General features: G+C 42.8%; 1 protein-coding gene across 3 annotated transcripts in view; it reads left to right on the forward strand.

Annotated features, from left to right (window-relative positions):
- Positions 1 to 24,589, forward strand: part of TEC (tec protein tyrosine kinase) — a 219,320-nt gene that overhangs the window by 38,333 nt on the left and 156,398 nt on the right. The window contains exon 1 of one of the 3 annotated variants that reach the window (XM_073645529.1): positions 1,786 to 2,135. The exons of the other annotated variants lie outside the window; for them this stretch is intronic. The gene's annotated coding sequence lies outside the window, so the exon portion shown is untranslated. Of the gene's footprint in view, positions 1 to 1,785; positions 2,136 to 24,589 lie in introns of those variants that run through there. 3 annotated transcript variants of the gene reach the window in all.

The raw sequence follows: 24,589 nt of genomic DNA on the forward strand, positions 1-24,589 counted from the left end.
ACCCAGCTCACTGCTATTGCCTGGTCGGAATTAACGTCGCTGCCACCGACGATGATGATAACGTAGAAGAAGAAGAAATCCAGCTCAACAACATAAAATCTTCAGCTTTATTTGTATATGATTAAAACATCTTCACCTGCATCATTAATCCATAGATAAGAACGTCAACGCGTTCCTGGTGCGCTCAGCACGCTTAGTCATTACCTTGTTGGGAAAAAAAACTCTTTAAAACCCTGTGGCATCGACTACAAAGTGGATTTTCCATTTAACTGAAAAGGAAAAGTGTTCAAAGAGTATTAGAATCCATTTTTGGGAAGATTATGGAGCTTCAGAAAATCCTCCCAAAATAAAAACCTTTCGTATGAACCTGGTCTTTACATGTCCTAGTTAGCAGCTTCCCAAATAAAACACGGAAAAAGGGAAAATGCTGCTTAAATGCAGGGTCCGAATCATCATTGGGTTGTTGGAGTCAGACACTCCTGGTTCATTAAAGGGGTATTCCCATCTCCAAGATCCTATCCCAATATGTAGGAGGTGTAATAATAATAATATTAGCAAATACCTCCAATTACAAATGTAGTATAGTTCTTCAGCTTAGCTATGTAGCTTACCCCATGTGCAGGGCATTGTAGTAGCTTAGATAATAGACCACTCATGTAGAGACAGTCAATTAGTTAGTTGTCATAATGTAGCCATACCTAAGCTACTGCAATGCCGTGAAATGGAGTAAGTGACATAGCTAATCTGAAGAACTATACTACATTTCTAATTGGAGGCATTTGTTAATATTATTACACATACTACATATTGGGACCAGATCATGGAGATGGGAATACCCCTTTTAAGAGGCGCTAATGAATCTGGAGCATCTGACAAGTGGCGTGCGCCTCCGTGTGTCTAGTCACAAATCTTATTACAGGATTTCTGGCATCAGGAACGCTGCAGCTCATCATGACTTCGACCAGCTGTGGCATCATCACCCATCCAGCACCAGCTTTGCCCATTTTCGCAGAGCTGAATGAGACTGGTGTGAAAACACAAAAAGTTGCAAATGTTTTACCCAAATCCGTGTTCCGTAAAAAAAATGGCGACTTTTCAAAGCGTTTAATACGGAATCGCTTTGATGAATCAGGGGCCGTGTGTGAGAATTTAGATGAGATACTTTGGATGACTAAGAGAGTCGTCAGAAGGGGAGTAAATAGCAGGGGGTGGGACATGAAATGAACCTTCTTACCTTACAGGTGGTCCCTCTGGACGTTCATTAATTCTGAACACACAACTACACACATGATGAAGACGATATGCAGTGTTGTCTGCAGCCTGTCGCGATACCGCTCTTTTCCATCCTTTATCACACTCATGCCTTATTACCGCTAGGTGGCGCTGCCGCTCTGCGACTCCTTACAGTGCTGCACAGAACACAGACATTCCTGCTAAGACTCTGTGCTCCTTTATCACACTCATACCTTATTACCGCTAGGTGGTGCTGCTGCTCCGGCTCCTCACAGTACGCAGACATTCCTGCTAAGACTCTGTGCTCCTTTATCACACTCATACCTTATTACCGCTAGGTGGTGCTGCTGCTCCGGCTCCTCACAGTACGCAGACATTCCTGCTAAGACTCTGTGCTCCTTTATCACACTCATACCTTATTACCGCTAGGTGGTGCTGCTGCTCCGGCTCCTCACAGTAACAGCACAGAACAGACATGCCATGCTGAGACTGGGCGCCTTAATCACACTCATATGTTATTAGCGCTAGGTGGCGCTGCCGCTCCTCACAGTATAGCACAGAACAGACATGCCATGCTGAGACTCTGCACCTGCTCTGCTGTCACATCCCCCATGTATGGCTGCACAGAGCATTCCTCTGTGTCCCCACACTCAGCCATGCTACCAGCTTCCACTCTGCCCATAGGTGCCAGGCTGCAGGCGGTCATGTGACAGTGGCGGCCGGGGGAGGACAGAAATGCTCGTTAAATACACTCTTTCTTCTGACAGGGCGGGACCGCGGGGTTTCGTCATGGGGAGCGGAGATCTGACACTTCCGCAGCTGCAGCCCTGAAGTAGCGGCGGAGGGTGCGGGTGGCAGCACTTGTTGCCCCTCAGAGCAGGCGACCCCGGAGCCCGGGCCAGGTACGGTGCCATCACCCGCAGTGTGGACGCAGTGTGTGCACAGGACAGGCAGATATTAGTGGTTGTGTGACACATTTTATAACATTGTCAAGAAGCTGGAAGTGTTGGGAATGGCGAGAGGTGACTGCACCGTACTGGGGTCCATCTTTTGGGAGGACTGTCTCTGCTTTTGTCTCTGTTCACACATTAGAAATTCTGTTCTTCTGTTCTATTCTTGGAACAGAAAAAGGGAATTCATGCAGAAGATGGACCGATCCCATTCATTACAATGGGATTCATAAGAGACTCCACTGCTATGCCCGGCGTTATATAGCCGCAGGCTGCGCTATCATTTTTGTTAAACGTTTTTTTTTTCCAGAGCAGTAAATTAGGACCCTGGAGGCTCCGTCTGACCCACACCATCTGGAATATTCCGCACTTTACATTAGACCGCTATATATGTATTTGTAATAATCATATCGGATACGGAGCTTAAAATGCCTGCATCATTTTATATTACAGGAGGATCTATGGGCTGATAAATGGCAAATGAGCTTTAATGGGGATAAATGTAAGGTAATGCACTTGGGCAGAAAATTATATGCTTAATTGTAAAACACTGGGCAAAACTGACACTGAAAAAGACCTGGGTGTATTGGTGGATGACAAGCTCACGTTTAGTGGCCAGTGTCAGGCTGCTGCTGCAAAGGCAAATAAAATAATGGGATGCATTAAAAGAGGCATAGATGCTCATGAGGAGAACATAATTTTACCTCTATACAAGTCATTAGTGCGACCACACTTAGAATACTGTGTACAGTTCTGGTCTCCGGTGTATAAGAAAGACATAGCTGAACTAGAGCGGGTGCAGAGAAGAGCGACCAAGGTTATTAGAGGACTGGGGGGTCTGCAATACCAAGACAGGCTATTACACTTGGGGTTATTTACTGTGGAAAAAAGAAGGCTTAGGGGTGATCTTATTACTATGTACAAGTATATGAGGGGACAGTACAAATACCTTTCTACTGATCTTTTTACTCTGAGGCCAGAGACAGGGACAAGGGGGCATCTTCTACGTCTGGAGGAAAGAAGGTTTAATCATAATCAGACGCGGATTCTTTACTGTAAGAGCAGTGAGACTATGGAACTCTCTGCCGCATGATGTTGTAATGAGTGATTCACTACTAAAATTTAAGAAGGGCATGGAAGCCTTTCTTGAAAAGTATAATATTACAGGTTCTATATACTAGATTCCTTGATAGGGCGTTGATCCAGGGAACTAGTCTGATTGTCGTATGGAGTCAGGAAGGATTTTTTTTCCCCAGTGTGGAGCTTGGTGTTTGCCACATGCTTTTTTTTTGCCTTCCTCTGGATCAACATGTTAGGCAATGGGTTGAACTAGATGGACTTGGTCTTCCTTCAACCTTAAAAACTATGTTACTATGCTGAATACTGAGATTTAATTACAAGAAATATTAAAGTGTATAGATAAAAGCAAAAAAGTGGCCATGTCGGGTCTTTCCCTTTGGCACGGGTGCCGGCACTGGGCCCGCACCTTTCCAGGCACATGACAGCTGATCTGGTCAGCTGTCATGTGCCCCTAACAGCCACGTGTGGAATCGCGATCCACCCTCAGCTGTTAACATGTTAAATGCTGCTGTCAATCTCTGACCGCGGGTCACCGATGGTTTGACATGACAACCCGAGGTCTGCAGAAGACCCCTGCGGTTGTCATTGCCAGGATGCTCTGAGCGCTGCCCAGCGGTCGGCGCTCATAGCAGTTGAGCAGTTCTGCTGCACAATGGCAATCTGAACATTGCAGCTTCTAGTCTCCCATGGAGACTATTGAAGCATGTGAAAAGTAAAAAAAAGTTTTTAAAAATATAACAAAAATAAAAAAAAATATAAAAAGTTCAAATCTCCCCCCTTTCGCCCCATTCAAAATAAAACAATTAAAAAACAGTGAAAAATACACATTTGTTATTGCTGTGTTCATAATCGCCCGATCTATCAATATATAAAACAAATGAATCCGATCGGTAAACAGTGTAGCGAGAAAAAAAATCGAAAACACCAGAATTACGTTTTTTTATCTGCCCCAAAATGGTATCAATGAAAACTTCAGCTCGGCGTGCAAAATATAAGTCCTCACCCAGCCCCAGATCCCGAAAAATGCAGACGCTACTTGTCTCAGAAAATGGCGACTTTTTTTTTTGTTTATAAACTTTGGATTTTTTTCACCACTTAAATAAAAAAGAACCTATACATGTTCGGTATCTACAAACTCGTAATGACCTGGGGAATCATAATGGCCGATCAGTTTTAGCATTTAGTGAACATTGTAAAAAAAAATAAAATTGTGAAATTGCACTTTTTTTTTGCATTTTCACCGCACTTGGAATTTTTTTCCCCATTTTCCAGTACAAGATATGGTAAAACCAATGGTGTCGTTCAAAGGTAGAACTCGTCCTGCAAAAAATAAGCCCTCACATGGCCATATTGACGGAAAAATAAAAAAGTTATTGCTCTGGAAAGAAGGGGAGCAAAAAATGAAAACTCAAAAATGGAAAAACCCAAGGTGGTAAAGGGGTTAATAATTCCAGCCCATGGCAGGGCCCCACCTCCACTTTGCTGGTATCTGAGTTATAGTAGAGGTCTGTGACCATTACTGATCCAGCCTCTGGCCCATCCATCTGGTCCCTCAAGAGTCACTCTCATCTCATCAGTCCATAAAACGTTTCAAAAATCTGTCCTCAGATACTTCACCAATCTTGATGTTTCACCTTCTGTGTTTTGCTCAGTGGTGGTCGGGTTTCAGCCTCCCTTACCTCGGCCGTGTCTCTCAGCACTGAACACCTTGTATTTCTCTCCAGGGAGGTTGCAGTTCTGGAATATGACAGCTCTGGGGGATAATGGCTTCCTGGTCGCATCATGTTAGATTCTTTTTCAAATGTTTGGCAGTTTGTGTGTCTTTTTGTGACTCTGTTGACTATTTGCAACAAAACTTTGGATGGTTCTGTGATCACGCCCCAATATCTTGAAGTTGGAAAATAAGCATAAAAATGATGATGTAGTCAAAATACTAATAATTCTGCACACAGTCTACATGGTGTATGTATTTGTGTGCATAGATTATATAAGGTGCGTTGTGTGTACATGTGGCATATATGTGTCTGTAGTATATACAGTGCCTACAAGTAGTATTCAACCCCCTGCAGATTTAGCTGGTTTGATAAGATGCAAATAAGTTAGAGCCTTCAAACTGCAAACGAGAGTAGGTTTTATGAACAGAAGCATAAATCTTACAAACCAAAAAGTTATGTTGCTCAGTTGAATTTTATTAAATTTTAAACATAAAAGTGTGGGTCAATTATTATTCAACCCCTATGTTTAATATTTTGTGGAATAACCCTTGCTTGCAATTACAGCTAATAATCGTCTTTTCTAAGACCTGATCAGGCCGGCACAGGTCTGTGGAGTTATCTTGGCCCACTCCTCCATGCAGATCTTCTCCAAGTTATCTAGGTTCTTTGGGTGTCTCATGTGGACTTTATTCTTGAGCTCCTTCCACAAGTTTTCAATTGGGTTAAGGTCAGGAGACTGACTAGGCCACTCCAACACCTTGACTTTTTCCCTCTTGAACCAGGCCTTGGTTTTCTTGGCTGTGTGCTTTGGGTCGTTGTCTTGTTGGAAGATGAAATTACGACCCATCTTAAGATCCTTGATGGAGGAGCGGAGGTTCTTGGCCAAAATCTCCAGGTAGGCCGTGCTATCCATCTTCCCATGGATGCGGACCAGATGGCCAGGCCCCTTGGCAGAGAAACAGCCCCACAGCATGATGCTGCCACCACCATGCTTGACTGTAGGGATGGTATTCTTGGGGTCGTATGCAGTGCCATCCAGTCTCCAAACGTCACGTGTGTGGTTGGCACCAAAGATCTCGATCTTGGTCTCATCAGACCATAGAACCTTGAACCAGTCTGTCTCAGAGTCCTCCAAGTGATCATGAGCAAACTGAAGACGAGCCTTGACATGACTCTTTGAAAGTAAAGGTACCTTACGGGCTCGTCTGGAACGGAGACCATTGCGGTGGAGTACGTTACTTATGGTATTGACTGAAACCAATGTCCCCACTGCCATGAGATCTTCCCGGAGCTCCTTCCTTGTTGTCCTTGGGTTAGCCTTGACTCTTCGGACAAGCCTGGCCTCGTCACGGGAGGACACTTTCAAAGGCTGTCCTGGCCATGGAAGGCTAACAGTAGTTCCATAAGCCTTCCACTTACGGATGATGCTCCCAACAGTGGAGACAGGTAGGCCCAACTCCTTGGAAAGGGTTTTGTACCCCTTGCCAGCCTTGTGGCCCTCCACGATCTTGTCTCTGATGGCCTTGGAATGCTCCTTTGTCTTTCCCATGTTGACCATGTCTGAGTGCTGTTCACAAGTTTGGGGAGGGTCTTAAATAGACAGAAAAGGCTGGCAAAAGAGATCTTTAATCCACACATGTGAAGCTCATTATTCTTGGTGCCTGAACTACTTCTTAATATTTAGGGGGACCAAACAGAATTCTTGTGGTTTGAGGGGTTGAATAATAAATGACACTCTGAATTAACTTTTAACGTTTTTAAAAAAAAACAAAAAAAAAAACAAAAACAAAATTTGCTGCAGTGCATTTCCCACTTCCAGGCTGATCTACAGTACAAATGTCACAATGGCAAGTTAATTCCGCATGTGTCAACCAGCTAAATCTGCAGGGGGTTGAATACTACTTGTAGGCACTGTATATTGAGTATTGGTATTTGTGTGTGTGCATAACATATATGTAGTGAAATTATATAGTCATGGTGTATGTGTGCGTGTAGTGTATATGTATGGTATATGTTCTATACAATGGTGTGAAAAAGTGTTTGCTCCCTTCCTGTTTTCTTATTCTTTTGCATGTTTGTTAAACTTAAATGATTCAGATCAAAAAGCAAATTAAAATATTAGACAAAGATAACACACGTAAACACAAATGCAGTTTTTAAATGAAAGTCTTTAAAAGGGAAAAAGAAATCCTAACCTACAGGGCCCTGTCTGAAAAAGTGATTGCACCTCCCCCTTAAAACATAAATTAACTGTGGTTTATCACATCTTTGGGAAGCTGAGTTCAATTTCCCTAGCCACACAGGCCTGATTACTGCCATACCTGTTCTCAATCAAGAAATCACTTAAATAGGACCTGCCTGACAAAGTGAAATAGACCAAAAGATCCTCAAATGCTAGACATCATGCGATCCAAAGAAATACAGGAACAAATGAGAAACAAAGTAATTGAGATTTATCAGTCTGGAAACGGTTATAAAGCCATTTCTTAAGCTTTGGGACTCCAGTGAACCACAGTGAGAGCCATTATCGACAAATGGCGAAAACATGGAACAGTGGTGAACATTCCCAGGAGTGCCTGGCTGACCAAAATTACCTCAAGAGCGCAGCGACGACTCATCCAAGAGGTCACAAAAGATCCCACAACAACATCCAAAGAACTGCAGGCCTCATTTACCTCGGTTAAGGTCAGTGTCCATGACTCCACCATAAGAAAGAGACTGGGTAAAAATGGCATGCATGCAGAGTTCCAAGACGAAAACCACTGCTGAGCAAAAAGAACATAAAGGCTTGTCTCCGTTCTGCCAGAAAATATCTTGATGATCGCCAAGATTTTTGGCAGAAAACTCTGTGGACTGACGAGACAAAAGTTGGCATAGAAGTAACAAAGTATTTCAGAAAAGGAACATCACAACAACAGTAAAATATGGTAGTGTGATGCTCTGGGGCAGTTTTCCTGCTCCGTGATCTGGAAGACTTGCTGTGGTAAATGGGACCATGAATTCTACTGTCTACAAAAAAATCCTGAAGGAGAATGTCCGGCCATCTGTTCGTGACCTCAAGCTGAAGTGCACTTGGGCTATGCAGCAGGACAATGATCCAAAACACACCAGCAAGTCCACCTCTGAATGGCTTAAGAAAAACAAAATTAAGACTTTGAGTGGCCTAGTCAAACTCCTGACATTAATCCGATTGAGATGCTGTGGCATGACCTTAAAAAGTGTTTCATGTTTGGAAACCCTCCAATGTGACTGAATTACAACAATTTTGCAAAGATGAGTCGGCCAAAATTCCTCCAGAGCATTATAAGGCTGTGTGCCCACGATGCGTTTTTAATGCGTTTTTGCAGCTGCGGAAACGCATTAAAAACGCATGGTAGAAGGGCAGCAATGTTTCCCAATGATAATCCGCATGTGCTATGCACATGCTGCGGAAATTTCCGCTGCGGATTATCATTGCGGAAAAAAACGCAGCACTACCAATTATTTTGCGGAAGCGCTGCGTTTTCGCCGCCATTGACTTGCATTAGAACGCACCAATTCCGCAAGACTGCATCTGTACTTGCGTAATTTGCGCGTTCTAATGTGCGGATGGTACCCGGGTGTAGAGACGATAGCCTAAAAGACTCATTGCCAGTTATCACAAACGCTTGATTGCAGTTGTTGCTGCTAAGAGTGGCCCAACCAGTTATTACGTTTAGGGGACAATCACTTTTTCACACAGGGTACTGTAGGTTTGGATTTCTTTTTCCCTTATTAATGAAGACCTTCATTTAAAAACTGAATTTTGTGTTTACTTGTGTTATCTTTTATCTAATATTGAAATTTGTTTTGTGATCTGAACATTTAAGTGTGACAAACATGCAAAAGAATAAGAAATCAGGAGGGGGCAAATATATATAATTAGCAATTGAAACCGTTCTATTCTACGCCTCGGTGGCAAGCATTTTTATTGGTATATGGTCTCCCATGCTGGTATGTGCTGCCCCCCTCCTGGTATTTCTGCTGCCCCCATTCTGATATTTGTGCTGCCCCCATCCTATCCTGTAATGCATGGCACCCCTCATCCCATCCTGGTATGCATGGCACCCCTCACCCCCAATCCTGGTATTCATGGCACTCCTCATCCCTCATCCTGGTATGGATGGCACTCCTCATCCCTCATCCTGGTATGGATGGCACTCCTCATCCCTCATCCTGGTATGGATGGCACTCCTCATCCCTCATCCTGGTATGGATGGTACCCCTCATCCCTATCCTGGTATGCATGGCCCCTCATCCCCAATCCTGGTATGCATGGCACCCCTCATTCCAAATCTGCTATACATTGCACCCCTCATCCCAATCCTGGTATTAATGGCACCCCTCATTCCAAATCTTGTATTCATGGCACCCCTCATCCCCCAATCCTGGTATTCATGGCACCCCTCACCCCCAATCCTGGTATTCATGGCACTCCTCATCCCTATCCTGGTATGCATGGTACCCCTCATCCTGGTATGCATGGTACCCCTCATCCCTATCCTGGTATGCATGGTACCCCTCATCCTGGTATGCATGGTACCCCTCATCCCTATCCTGGTATGCATGGTACCCCTCATCCCTATCCTGGTATGCATGGTACCCCTCATCCCTATCCTGGTATGCATGGCCCCTCATTCGAATCCTGGTATGCATGGCACCCCTCATCCCCAATCCTGGTATGCATGGCACCCCTCATTCCAAATCTGGTATACATGGCACCCCTCATCCCCCAATCCTGGTATGTATGGTACCCAATCCCTCATCCTGGTATGCATGGCACCCCTCATCCCTATCCTGGTATGTATGGTACCCTTCATCCCCCAATCCTGGTATGCATGGTACCCCTCATCCTCCAATCTTGGTATGCATGGTCCCCTCACCCCCCAATCCTGGTATGCATGGTCCCTTCACACCCCCCCAATCCTGGTATGTGTGGTACCCCTCATCCCCCAATTCTGGTATGCCTGGTCCCCTCACCCCTCATTCTGGTATGCATGGCACCCCTCATCCCCCAATCCTGGTATGTGTGGTACCCCTCATCCCCCAATCCTGGTATGTGTGGTACCCCTCACCCCTCATTCTGGTATGCTTGGTACCCCTCATCCCCCAATCCTGGTATGTGTGGCACCCCTCTTCCCTTCCACGCTGCACACACATGCAAAAAAATGAATACTTATACTCACCTTTCTACCCTGTGCTCCAGCGCTGCGGAGTCCTGTTCTGCCGGGGGAGGAGTGTGGTGTCAGAGTATGCGCGTGCCCATACCGCGCTGTCCGGCGCCATTTTGCTGAGGACACACTGCAAATGTGTCTTCAGTAAAATGGCGCCGGATAGCGCTATGCGCATGCGCCGATCGATTCCAACGCCTCACTCCTGCCCCGGTCTCTGGCGAAGAGAGGCTCCGCGGCAACGCTCCTCCCGGTCAGGTAAGTATGGCGCCGGAGATCGCGGTATGCGTTCAGTGTCTACGCATACCGTGATCTCTGGCGCCATAGTCACTTCTCTTACCTTTAACGGCTCTATGCGTGCTTCTGTCTGGAGCCAGACTGCGCAGGCGTGTGTCGCGCTTGCGCAGTCTATATAGGCTTCAGACAGAGACACGCATCTCCCTTTATATTATAGATATATGGCATATGTGTGCAGTGTATAAGTGTGTTGCGTATATACGGTGAGGTGTGTATATACAGTGCCTTGTGAAAGTATTTGGCCCCCTTGAACTTTTCTACCTTTTGCCACATTTCTGGCTTCAAACATAAAGATATAAAATTCTAATTTTTTGGGGAAGAATCAACAACAAGTGGGACACAATCGTGAAGTGGAACGAAATTTATTGGATATTTTTAAAAAAATTAAAAGCTGAAAAGTGGGGCGTGCAATATTATTCTGCCCCTTTACTTTCAGTGCAGCAAACTCACTCCAGAAGTTCAGTGAGGGTCTCTGAATGATCCAATGTTGTCCTAAATGACTGGTAATGATAAATAGAATCCACCTGTGTGTAATCAAGTCTCCGTATAAATGCACCTGCACTGCGATAGTCTCAGGGTTCTTTTTCAAGTGCAGAGAGCATCATGAAGACCAAGGAACACACCAGGCAGGTCCGAGATACTGTTGTGGCGAAATTTAAAGCTGGATTTGGATACAAAAAGATTTCCCAAGTTTTAAACATCTCAAGGAGCACTGTGCAAGCGATCATATTGAAATGGAAGGAGTATCAGACCACTGCAAATCTACCAAGACACGTTCGTCCCTCTAAACCTTCATCTCGAACAAGGAGAAGACTGATCAGAGATGCAGCCAAAAGGCCCATGATCAGTCTGTATGAACTGCAGAGATCTACAGCTGAGGTGGGAGAGTCTGTCCATAGGACAACAATCAGTCGTACACTGCACAAATCTGGCCTTTATGGAAGCGTGGCAAGAAGAAAGCCATTTCTCAAAGATATGCATAAAAAACCTTGTTTGAAGTTTGCCACAAGCCACCTGGGAGACATACCAAACATGTGGAATAAGGTGCTCTGGTCAGATGAAATCAAAATCAAACTTTTTGGCCACAATGCAAAACGATATGTTTGGCGTAAAAGCAACACAGCTCATCACCCTCAAAACACCATCCCCACTGTCAAACATGGTGGTGGCAGCATCACGGTTTGGGCCTGCTTTACTTCAGCAGGGACAGGGAAGATGGTTAAAATTGATGGGAAGATGGACGGAACCAAATACAGGACCATTCTGGAAGAAAACCTGTTGGAGTCTGCAAAAGACCTGAGACTGGGAGATTTATCTTCCAACAAGACAATGATCCCAAACATAAAGCAAAATCTACAATGGAATCGTTCAAAAATAAACGTATCCCGGTGTTAGAATGGCCAAGTCAAAGTCCAGACCTGAATCCAATCGAGAATCTGTGGAAAGAGCTGAAAACTGCTGTTCACAAACGCCCTCCATCCAACCTCAATGAGCTCGAGCTATTTTGCAAGGGAGAATGGGCAAGAATTTCAGCCTCTCGATGTGCAAAACTGATAGAGACATACCCCAAGCGACTTGCAGCTGTAATTGCAGCAAAAGGTGGCTCTACAAAGTATTTACTCAAGGGGGCCGAATAATATTGCACGCCCCACTTTTCAGTTTTTAATTTGTTAAAAACGTTTAAAATATCCAATAAATTTCATTCCACTTCATGATTGTGTCCCACTTGTTGATTCTTCCCCCAAAAAATAGAATTTTATATCTTTATGTTTGAAGCCAGAAATGTGGCAAAAGGTAGAAAAGTTCTAGGGGGCCAAATACTTTCACAAGGCACTGTATATAGTTTATACTTGGCATGTGTGTCGTGCCAAGTATAATATATATATATATATATATATATATATATATATATATTTATTAGTGTTTAGGTAATGGTGTAATATGAAGCTAGTGGACTATAATGTAAAGTCTCCAACAGGGATCCCCCCAACTTTAATAGGTCTTTTATAAAATTGGTCTATGGTGTTCATGTAATGTGTGTAGCGTATATATGGTGTACGAGTGTGTAATGTATTATGCTATACGTACATATGTTTGCATACATGTGGTGTCTGACACTGTACGGAGTTCTATGACTAGCACTCTTAAGGGCTTCTCTGTAGTTGGCACTTATGAGTATATGCAAAGCTGGAAGTTGCATGCTTTTACAGTGACATATCTTTGATTGCATTATGGGGCATCTGACTGGCGCACTGACATAGTGGCATCTATGGTTGGCGCACTGACATAGTGGCATCTGTGGTTGGCACACTGACATGGTGGCATCTATGGTTGATATAATGGCATCTATGGTTGGCACGCTGACAGTGTCATCTGTGGTTGGCACACTGACAGTGTCATCTGTGGTTGGCACACTGACATGGTGGCATCTATGGTTGTTATAATGGCATCTATGGTTGGCACGCTGTCAGTGTCATCTGTGGTTGGCACACTGACATAGTGTCATCTGTGGTTGGCACACTGACATAGTGGCATCTTTGGTTGGCACGCTGACATAGTGCACTCTTAGGCTATGTTTACACCCCATTTATTCTAAATACTTTGCAACTGTTTGAAGATTCCATGTATAGAATTGGCCAAAAGATAATACAGACCTGCTGGGCTTCATATATAACACAACCACATTCTCTACTCCCGCGTCTTTGGCTAAGTAACAGCATGAAAACAAACCACTGACATAAGAATTACGTGTCTGGTACTCTGCAGGTAGAAGCTATTATGTTACTACTTCACATATAAGTCCTTGTTAAGGTATAATGGTCTTAACAAACCCATGATAGCAAACAGAGCTTTTTTTTTTAGTAAAACTTTAACTCCTTCTCAACATGTGACGTATATGAACATCACATGTTGGTTGTGGGTGTATAGAATAGGCAGGTGGCAGCTGTGATATATATCCAGGACTTGAACCTATGGGAACTAAAAAATAAAAATAATAAAAAAAAAAAAGCATTTTAAAAAGCATAAGGAAATAAAAACGAGTTTAAATCGCCCCCTTTTCTCAATTCAAAAATAAATATAAAAAAAATAAACATATTTCGTATCGCCATGTCCATAAGTTTTAGTTATGAAAGTGTAAAATTAATTAACCAATAGGGTAAAAGCTGTAAAAAAAAAAAAAAAAAAATAGAATATCAGAATTCCGTTTGTTTGTATTACTCCCCACCCCCCCCAAAAAAAATAAAATGGAAAATTATCAAAATGTCGCCGCTTTTACCCCATAATGATATCAGCTCTCAGTGCAAAAAACAAGCCTTCACTCAGCTTTATCAATGGTAAAATAAAAAATTACTGGTGTCAGAAAATTGCAATACAAGCCAATTTTAAAAAAAACCCTTCTGATTTTTTTCAATCTTTAACCCCTTAATAACCTGGGGCGTATTAGCACGCACCAGGCCATCACCCCAGGTTCAGCACGGGCTCCGGCGCCGAGCCCGCACTGAACCGGGCACATGTCAGCTGATTCTTACAGCTGACATGTGCCCGCAACAGCCGCGGGTGGTATCGCGACCAGTTAAATGCCGCTGTCAATCTCTTGCAATTTTATCGCATTTGGAATTTTTTTCCCGTTTTCCAGTACACGATATGGTAAAATCAGTGATGGCCTTTAAAAGTACAACTTGTACCGCAAAAAATAAGCCCTCACATGGCCATATTGACCATTAAAAATAAAAAGGCTATGGCTCTGGGAAGAAGGGGAGCAAAAAAATGAAATCGCAAAAACGGAATAACCAAGGTCTTTAAGGGGTTAAATCACATAAAAACCTTATATGTTTGGTCTTGCTGTAGTTGTGCTGATCTGAAGAATCATATTGCCAGGTCATTTTTACTGCATAGTAAAAGCTGTAAAAATGAAACACCCAAAAGAATGGCAGCATTGTTTTTTCTTTAACCATTTCTTGGAATTTTGTCCATTTTTCAGTACATTATATTGTAAAATGAAACTTCAAATTATCCTGCAAAAAACAGAACAAGACAAGCAACATACAGCTATGTGGGCAGATGAATAAAAAAAATTATGACTCTTACAAGAAGGCTAGGGGAAAAAAATGAATCTGGCAGGATGGAGGTAATGAAACAATTAAAACCAAACAGTACTTAAAATATACAAAAGACCAAAATGTGTTTCTTGAATATACCAGGAATCATAGGAATAAAGTCGTGAGTGTTATATCATAAAATTTATCTAACTTTTTTTTTTATAAATAGGTGAAAAAAATTACTATAGAGGGCAACATCATAGAAAATGTCATCTCTGGGGTTCCAACATTTCTGTGGGTTATCTGGTAAACATGGGCTAAAGGGGTTCTCTAGGCATATGATATTGATCATTAGGATAGGTCACAGATTTCAAATTAGTGGGGGTCTGACACTGTATGTAAACCTTGATCTGCGCACTGCAGACCCATTCATTGTGTATCTGCCACTCAGGGCTGTGGAGTCGGTAAGCCAAACCTTAGAATATTTTTTCATAAGAATTTGGGGAAGTTATGAAATGTCCTATAAATGTCTGTCCTATTCCTGATCTAAAGCCACCGTCTCACATAGCGAGATCGCTGCTGAGTCACGGTTTTGGTGACGCAACAGCGACCTCACCAGCGATGTTGCTATGTGTGACACTTTGCTGCGATCAGGCCCCTGCTGTGAGGTCGCTGATCGCTGCAAAGTGTCCTGGACCATTTTTTGGTCGTTGCCCTCCCGCTGGTCAGCACACATCGCTGTGTGTGACCAGCGGGAGCAGCGATCAAGCTGGTAACCACGATAAACATCGGTTTACTAGGGGCACACGTGCACCTAGTAACCCGTTGTTTATCATGGTTACCACTCTGCTACGGTGAGCGGGAGGTTACCGCTCACTTTAGCAGGCTCGTAGCCATGATAAACATCGGGTTACTAGGGGCACACGCGCACCTAGTAACCCGTTGTTTATCATGGTTACCACTCTGCTACGGTGAGCGGGAGGTTACCGCTCACTTTAGCAGGCTCGTAACCATGATAAACAACGGGTTACTAGGTGCGCGTGTGCCCCTAGTAAACCGATGTTTATCATGGCTACGAGCCTGCTAAAGTGAGCGGTAACCTCCCGCTCACCGTAGCAGAGTGGTAACCATGATAAACAACGGGTTACTAGGTGCACGTGTGCCTCTAGTAAACCGATGTTTATCATGGTTACCAGCCTGCTCCTGCTTCAGCAGGCTGGTAACCAGGAGCAGGACATCGTGGAAAGATTCTTTCCACGATGTTGCTGCTCCCCTGATCGTTGGTGAGCCTGCCTGTTTGACAGCTCACCAGCGACCACATAGCGACGCAGCAACGATCCCTGACAGGTCGTATCGTTGTCGGGATCGTTGCAGCGTCACTTAGTGTGACGGGGCCTTAAGGGTCTAGACTTTTAGCTGAAATTAATCTGTGCTACAGTAAATTTATCACTTAAACATGAGCCATGTATGAGGGAGTCAGAGTCTTGGAGTCTGTGTCATGGAAATTGAGGAGTCGGAGGTTTGGCTTACTGACTCCACAGCCCTGATTTCAAGGTATACAAACTATTTCTTGTCTCCAATATGGTGAAAAGAATATTAATTTCTTAAGTGTCCAAATGGCAGGGGACCAAGTCAGACAAGTATCTTCACTGTTACAATTACATCACGCTATAGGATAGGGGCGTGCTGGGCTGTCTGTATTGTGAGTGACAGCCCAGCTGCCCAATCTGGCTGGGCCTGCAGGGTCTTCCAGGTGTCACCTGTTCTGGGTGATTACCTGGCGTTTTAGCTGGCTGGCTATAATCAGATCTTGCCAGTTGTATCTTTTAGCTCAGTGGTATGTTTGCGCTGTATTCTGATCTTTGTTACCGGACCTTGGATTTGCCTTTTTGACTACCTGTTTACATTACCCCTTTTTCCTTGACGCACTCTGACCTTGGTTTCCTGATCCCGGACTTTGCCTTTGACTATCCATTTGTATTATCTTTGTCTATGACGTACCCTCCTGGCATTTGACTTCAGACTCCTTGACTTCCCCTCCTCATGGCTTGCCAGTGAGAAGTGACCCAGCGTCACATTCATCTAGTAATTCCATAAAGAGTGTAATCCAAAATAAATGCCTATAATCCATTTTCTGCATAATTTAGTGACCTTCCATGATGAGATTGGACCATATGGACCTGAAAGGGGCTGTACGGGTATATAATATTGATGAACCATCTATATGATAGATTATCAATATCATCCTTTTACAGTGTATGCCATGTCTACTACATTGTTGCCCCTTTAATTTGCCTAATAGCCTTAACAAATGTATAATATCAAAAATGGCTATATCTGTAACACTTTTAATGAAACAATTAAAGTCAAGCTCCTCATAAATGCTTAAGGCTGTGTGCCCACGTAGCATTTTTCAAGCGTATATGCTGCGGAATTTCCGCAGCGTAAACGCTTGAAAAACGCATGTATATCCGCACCCCATGTTCCCCAATGGGATTCCGCAAGTTCTATGCACATGCTGCGGATTTTTCCGCAGCGTTTATGCCGCGTTCAAAAATCCGCAGCATGTCATTTAATTTTGCGTTTCCGCAAGCGGAATTGCCTTTGCCCAATGCATAAAAAACGCAAGGCAATTCCGCATGTGGAAAACGCGCGATAAACGCGCGAAAAATGCGCGATAAACGCGTGCGGAATTCCGCATGCGTTTTTCCGGGAGAGGACTTGCATTTATGCAGCAGAAATTTTCTGCTTCATAAATGCAACGTGGGCACATAGCCTAAAAGTGTTTCTATGTGTGGTAAAGGTTAACACCTGTTGATCTTTTTTAATTATTAGTATTAAGGGTACTTTCCCAAGGGGTAATTCCACTGCAGATGTGTAATGCTGTGAATACCGTTGTGGAAAAAGTGCAGTTTAGCCACACATTTCATCCTTTACTACATAGTTGTCTTACTTTTTTGCTGCTTTTAGAGGAGAGGCAATATTTTTTCTTTACTGACTTCAATAAGTGTTACACTATATGGATAAAAGATATGCCATTCTAAATTGATTTCTAACGGATCCGGCAAGAAAAAGATCTTTTCGTCAGATGTTTCTATGGTTACTGAAGCACAGTTATATACACTTTTATTGACAAATACATTGAATTTATGTAAAGACTCAATATTTACATTGTTGTCCCTTTTATGTTTCAAGACGTCTGCCCTTCGCTCTGGCAGCTGGAGATCGGCTTCTAGGCCAATGGGATTTTTAGATCCCATTCTTTATTCATGACTGTGTTATTAGGCAAAACTGTGAGTGAGCCCCCTCCATGGATGATAGGTGACAACTTTTAATAGTAGAAGTAACCCTATAAGAACAGTATGATTTGTTACATTGTGTCCTTAGGTGCCAAGTTTTGTGACACTCCAGTGATGAAATAATGCTGTGATTAATGTCCGCAATGACTGTGTATTTTATGTTACATTGGGGTGAGATGAGTGTTTTCCATATTTTGTGACCTTTACATTGTTTCCTGAGTTCTCTGTGGCACATGTCAACCTGCTACTTTGATGTGTGTTCAGGTAGGAAATTATCGGTGTAAGGATGGGGCTACACATAGACATTTTATTTGTAAGATTTTTTTTACAGAGTAACAGAGAATCATAACTTAACAACTTTCAAAAGATTTACAAGTGATTTTCTTACAGTCCTATGTTAATCTCCAGTTAAAGAGAACCTGCCACCAGGGGAAAAGTGGCCAGTTTTTGCTCTGCTCACCTCAATATACTGTTTTTAGTTTTTGTTTAAAAAAAAATCTGCCATATATCTTTAGCAAAGGGTCATTATTGGACACGCTACATAAAGTCCCATATTGCAAGAACCGTTTGGCGGATTAAAAAAAAAAAAAAAAACCTGAATACTCTGGGAGCAATAGGAATAAAATATAAGAAATCTGGTCACTTTTGATGTGGTGCCAGGTTCTCTTTAACTTATAGGAGTGTTCTTGTTCTAGTTGAAAGTAGACATAAGTCTGTTGAGTTCAACCTATCGCCTAATATGTTGATCCAAAGAAACAGTTGTTTAGTCTTGAAATTAAAATAAAACGTAAAACCGACCATATTCATGATAAAGTTACCTTGACTCCACCAAAAATATACATGCTCAGATTGGCCACAGAAGGTTAGGTTCACATCTGCGTTGCTGACTATTTTAGAAGGATTCGTTGGAGATTTTTTTTGTCATTTTTACTAGAACATATAGCGATTATCTTTCTGGTAAAATTCTGGAAACCTGGCAAAGCGTAGAATAAATCAGATGGATCCGTCTGGTGCAGATGATGTCTGTGATGTGACAGATCTCTCCCTCTCGTGATTGCCGTTTTAGTGTTTGTAAAACAGAACAGAATAATGGAATTCATAATGCTGATGTGAAATTTATCTTAAAGTGCTTTGTTTGCAAATATCAGCGTTCTCCTTAAAGGGAATCTGTCAGCAGTTTTTTTCTATTTAATCTGAGAGCAGTATAATATAGGGCAAGAGAGCCTGATTCCAGGGATGTATCGCTTACTAGGCTGTGTATTGTAGTTTCAATACAATAGGCATTTTATCAGCAGGAGTTTATCACCACTGGACTAGGTTTTGCGTGCCAGCCAGTCATGCTAATCTGCATAACTCTGCTAATATTGTGGGGGTGGCTTTATACATAGCTCAGCATTCATACTACTGCTTCATCTACAGCAGAGAAAACAGGGATTCTACCAAAACTGCAGCACGCAGTCCAGTAATTGATACATAGCTGGAGTCAGGCTCTTTTGCCCTACATCATGTAGCTCTCAAACCTGCTGACAGATGCCCTTTAATCCAAGAGGGTACAGTGGAGGAAATTCAGAAAATGTCATTCTCAGGGTGTATTGTAAAGCATTCTGCAATTCTTGCTGGTGGTTTCTATTCCTGTGCAAAAAAAAACAAACTGATGTTAACTATAATATTTTTTGCTTCTCAGACTTTAGGATAATCTGTCAATGATTTACTAACCATTAGTGTGGAGCGAGTATGTTCTATTAACCCTTTCAGCGAGTATGCTCGGGCCGAGCTCCGAGTATTTATAGCTGCTCGGTGATATGTTTGAATCACTCCCTGTGCATGATTTGCAACTGTTTGACAGTTTTATTACATGTGAGGATTGTCTATTTCTTACACATTCCTCACATGTAATAAAGCTGTCAAACAGTTGCAAATCATGCACAGGGAGTGATTCAAACATATCACCGAGCAGCTGTAAATACTCGGAGCTCGGCCCGAGCATACTCGGACAGAACATACTCGCTCAACACTACTAACCATTTAAATCCCCTGCTTCTCCTGCTCTGCTGGTTCTGTGCTCCTGACCTGGTATGATTAATTTTAAGAGAAAGTACATTTGTACATATGTTATGATTTACCTTGTACTAATCCTAAACGATAGTTTATTTAGCTCCAGAGCAGGTTTCACAATTCTGCAGAACTCCTTACTGGTTCTATGTCTGCAGAGAAGTTGATTTAGGCTATGTTCACACACACATGTTGTGTTTTTCAGCGTTTTTTTTTGGAGATTTTTATACAAATTTTCAGCTGCGTTTTGCAGTATCAGCAAAGTCTGAGAAACCAGAATTCTCCGTTCACACATCTTACTTTTTTTTGCGCATTTTGTGCCTTGGTTGGGATTTTTGGAAAATAGAGCATGTCCCTTCTTTCAGCAAAAAAAATGCATCAAAATTGCACCAAAATTTGCAACAGCGTTTTTTCAGCGTTTTTGATGGCAAAATAGAATAAGGTTCTTTTTTTCACAGAACTTTATGTACATGCATAAATAGAGATGACAGAAGGACAGTGAAAAAACCCTGAAAAAACGCATAAAGCCTGCTTTTTTGATGCAGCTGATTTCCTGACAGAGATCGGCTTTGCTGCAGATTTTTTACGTAAAAAAACCCCAACATGTGTGAACATAGCCTTAGGTTGCTTCCCACAAGGACAGCTGCCGATTTGTATGCAGAAAATCCGCTGTGTATTACTGATAGTGGGGCCGTGGCCTTAAATCTGCAAGTCACAAAAGCAACGTGTGAGACCTCAGGATTCTCATTCACTTTGCTGGCATCAGGAAACCCTTCAAGTTTTGTGACAAATCTGCACAGAAGAAAAAGCTACAAATCTGCAATGTGTGCACAGACTCTAATGTCCATGGGGCGCCGGCCGACTGATGGTCGGGAGAGATGTCGATCGTGCATTTCTGATTTTGGACTACTGACTGTATTGTTCTCCCTGAGACAAGTCAGCTGGCGGTTTCTCAGAGACCACAGGAGCGCTCGAATGCATGGGAGAGTCAGCTGAGACGGCTGTCGGCAGAATGATGGTCCGAAGCATCGTTTGGCCAACAGCCATCTAATGTTTATGGCCGGCCTTAGGCCTTGCTAGAAGCAGGGTCTAATAGGCTCTCTTGTCAGCCAAATGCTGACAAGCCAACATAGTGCAGTGCACTATGCAAGTAGTGTATTGTATAAGTGATCAAAGGATCGCACGTTCCAGTCCCAATGTAGGACTAAAAAATATTGTAAAGAAAAATAATCGTTTATATTGTATCATGGAAAAACAAATAGAAAACTACTCATAATTGGTATTGCTGCATCTCTAACAACTTGACCAATAAAATTATCATGCCACAAAAAAAACAATTTGATTCTGCAAAAGTTGTGAAAGAAAAGCTATAGAAATATGGTGTTTTCAGAATTACTGAATAATTTAACCTGTGTTCTGCACAGTTATGGCCACAAAATTTAAAGCATAGTAAGAAACAATAGTGTGATTCATGTTTTTTTTCCATGTCTTCATTTATTTCTACCCCAAAATCAATGTCCTTCTAACTACAGCTCAGTTCACAATAAAAATCCTCGTACAGTTAGATGGAAGGAAATATAAAATAAAAAATAAAAACGTTATAGCTCCCTGAATGCAGTGACGAGAAAATGAAACAAATCCTATTGTCCTTCATAACAAAATAGACTTATATACCAGATCTTTTTAGACAAGGAAGAACCAGGGCATTATTTTTTCAGTGACACTGAGACAGTTAACAGGAAGTATAGTCAGTATTTACAAGGCAAGCCACCATTCTATTCCCTGCAACTTCCTCTGTTAGAAGTCGCTACGTTTACCATCTAAAAAGTCAGCGCCTTTTACTATTGAAAGGCTACGAAGCTCTGAATATGAGAGACACCTCCTTAATTGAAAGGCTTATCTACAAAATGTAAAAACAAAAAAAAAGACTGCAAATGTTACAAAACAAAGAAACAAGTCATGCTGTCTGCCCCATCTTTGCTTACAAGCGGCACATGACCACTGCAGACAATCAGTGGCTGCAATGGTCACATACTGTACTACTGCCATCATGGCTTTTACTGCTTGACATTATTTGATATTTAGGCTTGTGAGATAACTTGTGATTAGAGATGAGCGGACCCATGGAAATTCGGGTTCTGGTACCCAACCCAAACTTTAGTCCAAAGTTCGGGTACCCGAACTTGAACCAGAACTCGAAAACAATAGGGACCTGTACTTTTCAGCTGGAAAAATTCTCTCTCTCCAATGGACTTCCTGGAACTCAGAACATTGCAGCGGACTTCCGGGAGAAGTCTATGTTTGGCGTTTAGCACTGGCCAGTAACTGTCCTGTATGAACCCCGAACATTACCTTTGAGTTTGCTCATCTCTACTTGTTATCTATTCATTTATATTCCTACACAATCTGTGACTAGGAGTCCAATGGGCAATCACATTCACTAACTGACAACTATCTCTGTATGCATAATATTTGATAGGACTGCCCACTGGACTCCTAAGCCCAGAATGAACAGGGGTTTAATGAATATATCGCAAGCCTTGCTGAATCTTTTGTCAAAGGTATGTATCAATTTACTTCACTCCTCCTGCTCTGTAACTTGCTGTCTGACAGCTTGTTCAACATAACAGATTCTACTGCATTACAAAAATAGATTAAAGCCAGGGTCACATGGGCATAGATTCTCTCTGAGAGAATCGGGCTAATTATGCTAATGACACTTGGCCACAATCCCAGTCAGAGTGTCAGAATTGCCTCACTGGTGTACATCGCATACATCGAACTGCACTCGGATGACATCCGAGTGCAGTCCGATATTTTACTCGCATCCATAGACTTGAACAGGTGAGTGTGATTCGATTATTGGATGCACTCTCAGCATGGGAAAATTTTTTTTGGGTCTGCAGTGCCGCATAATATAACATTGGTCCGAGTGATATCTGATAAAACATCACATAGCACTCGGCCATGTTATACAGCAGTGTGAACAAGCCTAAAAAATGATTCTCACAAAGGAAAAGGCAGATGTTATATAATACATCCACCATCAATGTGCAAAACAGTAGTAAATTACAAAGGATAAACATAAGGAACAATACTCAGTTGCTATATTACATAATTTGGCATTCTTGTAAAAAAAGCAATGATATTGTTACGTCTGTGTCTGTGTTTCCTCCTTCTGTTTCTGTCGTTAGGTGGCACTGTGCCTACGGCGTATTCCCCTTGTCTGGGAAATCGGCCACTTTAAGGCCACGTTCACACATTCAGAATTTGGTCAGTATTTTACACGAGTATTTGTAAACCAAAACCAGGAGTGGGAGAAAAATACAGAAGTGGTGACGTGTTTCTATTATACTGTGACTGATTGTTCCACTCCTGATTTCGGTTTACAAATACTGATGTAAAATACTGACCAAAATGTGAACGTGGCCTTAGACTGCCAGTGACCTCTGCAATAAGCTGTACACTATAAAATTAAAAATCCCTCCGTTTTTTAGAACAAAGATGCACCGGACCATAAGACTTACCCCACATTTTGGGGTAGAAAATGGGTCCATCTTATAGTCCCAATAGGTCTCTTACCTGTTGGGTGGTGGAGCAGGGGGTCACAGGAGGCAGGGTCCCTCAGGCAGAAGTGTAGCAATGCAGAGGGCCCTGGGTGGGAGAAGGTGGTGCCCCAGCAGCAGGGAGTTGCGGAGGTGGTGGAGCAGCATAGCAGGATGCAGGGTCCCTCCCTCAGGAACTCAGCAGCGGCAGGAGCGGTGAGATGCTGTGGGCCCGGTGTTGGCAGTGCATCTTCCAGAAGCCGTGGTCGACAGGTAAATGGGAGCCTGATCCGGCACATGCGCAGTATGGGATCTCGGTGGCCATTTCCTTGAGGCCTACAGTTTCAGGAAGATGGCTGCCGGAGGCAGCGCATGCGCAGTTGATATCTCGGCTTGATCAAGATCCCAGTCTGCGCATGCGGCCGCCGGGAAAGCTCTGCAGCCGCCGACTTCCAGATGGAGGGACCCTGCTTCCTTGTGATCCTCACGATTCAGACCATAAGACCCCCCCCCCCCCCCAATTTTCCTCCCTAATGTGGGGGGGGGGGGGAGTGCACCTTATGGTCCGAAAAATACGGTAATTCTTTTAGACATGTGCATACCCGCTGAGTTTTTCAATACAAGACTCTTCAAAAAACGCTGGCATTTTTTTTTTAATACTGAAGCGTCTTTTTCAGCGTCTTTCGGTAGTTTTCTATGATGTTATAGCCGCTGGCGTTATTTTTTTTTTTTCTTGTACTGTATTAATTAGTGAGTGGTTTGCAAACTGCCTGTAGTGTGCCCTGCTCATTTCTTTTAATCAATTTGCTTCTTTGAAAATATGAAGCGGGTAAAAAGCTCCAAAGACAGAACATATGCACAGCATACTCATTTTGACATTGCAGTTCATATGTTCATTCTTTTTAGGCCACAGCCCCACTATCAGTATTCGGTCAGTATTTTTTCTCAGGAGTGGGAGCCAAAACCAGGTGAGGAACAATCAGAGAAAAGGTATAATAGAAACAAGTCACCAATTCTGCATTTATCACCCACTCCTGGTTTTGTCTCCCACTCCAGAGAAATAATACTGACCGAATACTGATAGTGGGGTCGTGGCCTTACTGATTTTGTTTTTTGCACTTCTTTCGGTAACGTCAAGGAGTGCATCTGCCTGAAAAAGAATTAGTGTGCACATATCCCAAGAGCTAAA

Source organism: Phyllobates terribilis, unplaced genomic scaffold, assembly GCF_046119375.1.
Source record: "Phyllobates terribilis strain yellow unplaced genomic scaffold, ASM4611937v1 Scaffold_1__5_contigs__length_1240528914, whole genome shotgun sequence".
Lineage (NCBI taxonomy): Eukaryota > Metazoa > Chordata > Amphibia > Anura > Dendrobatidae > Phyllobates > Phyllobates terribilis.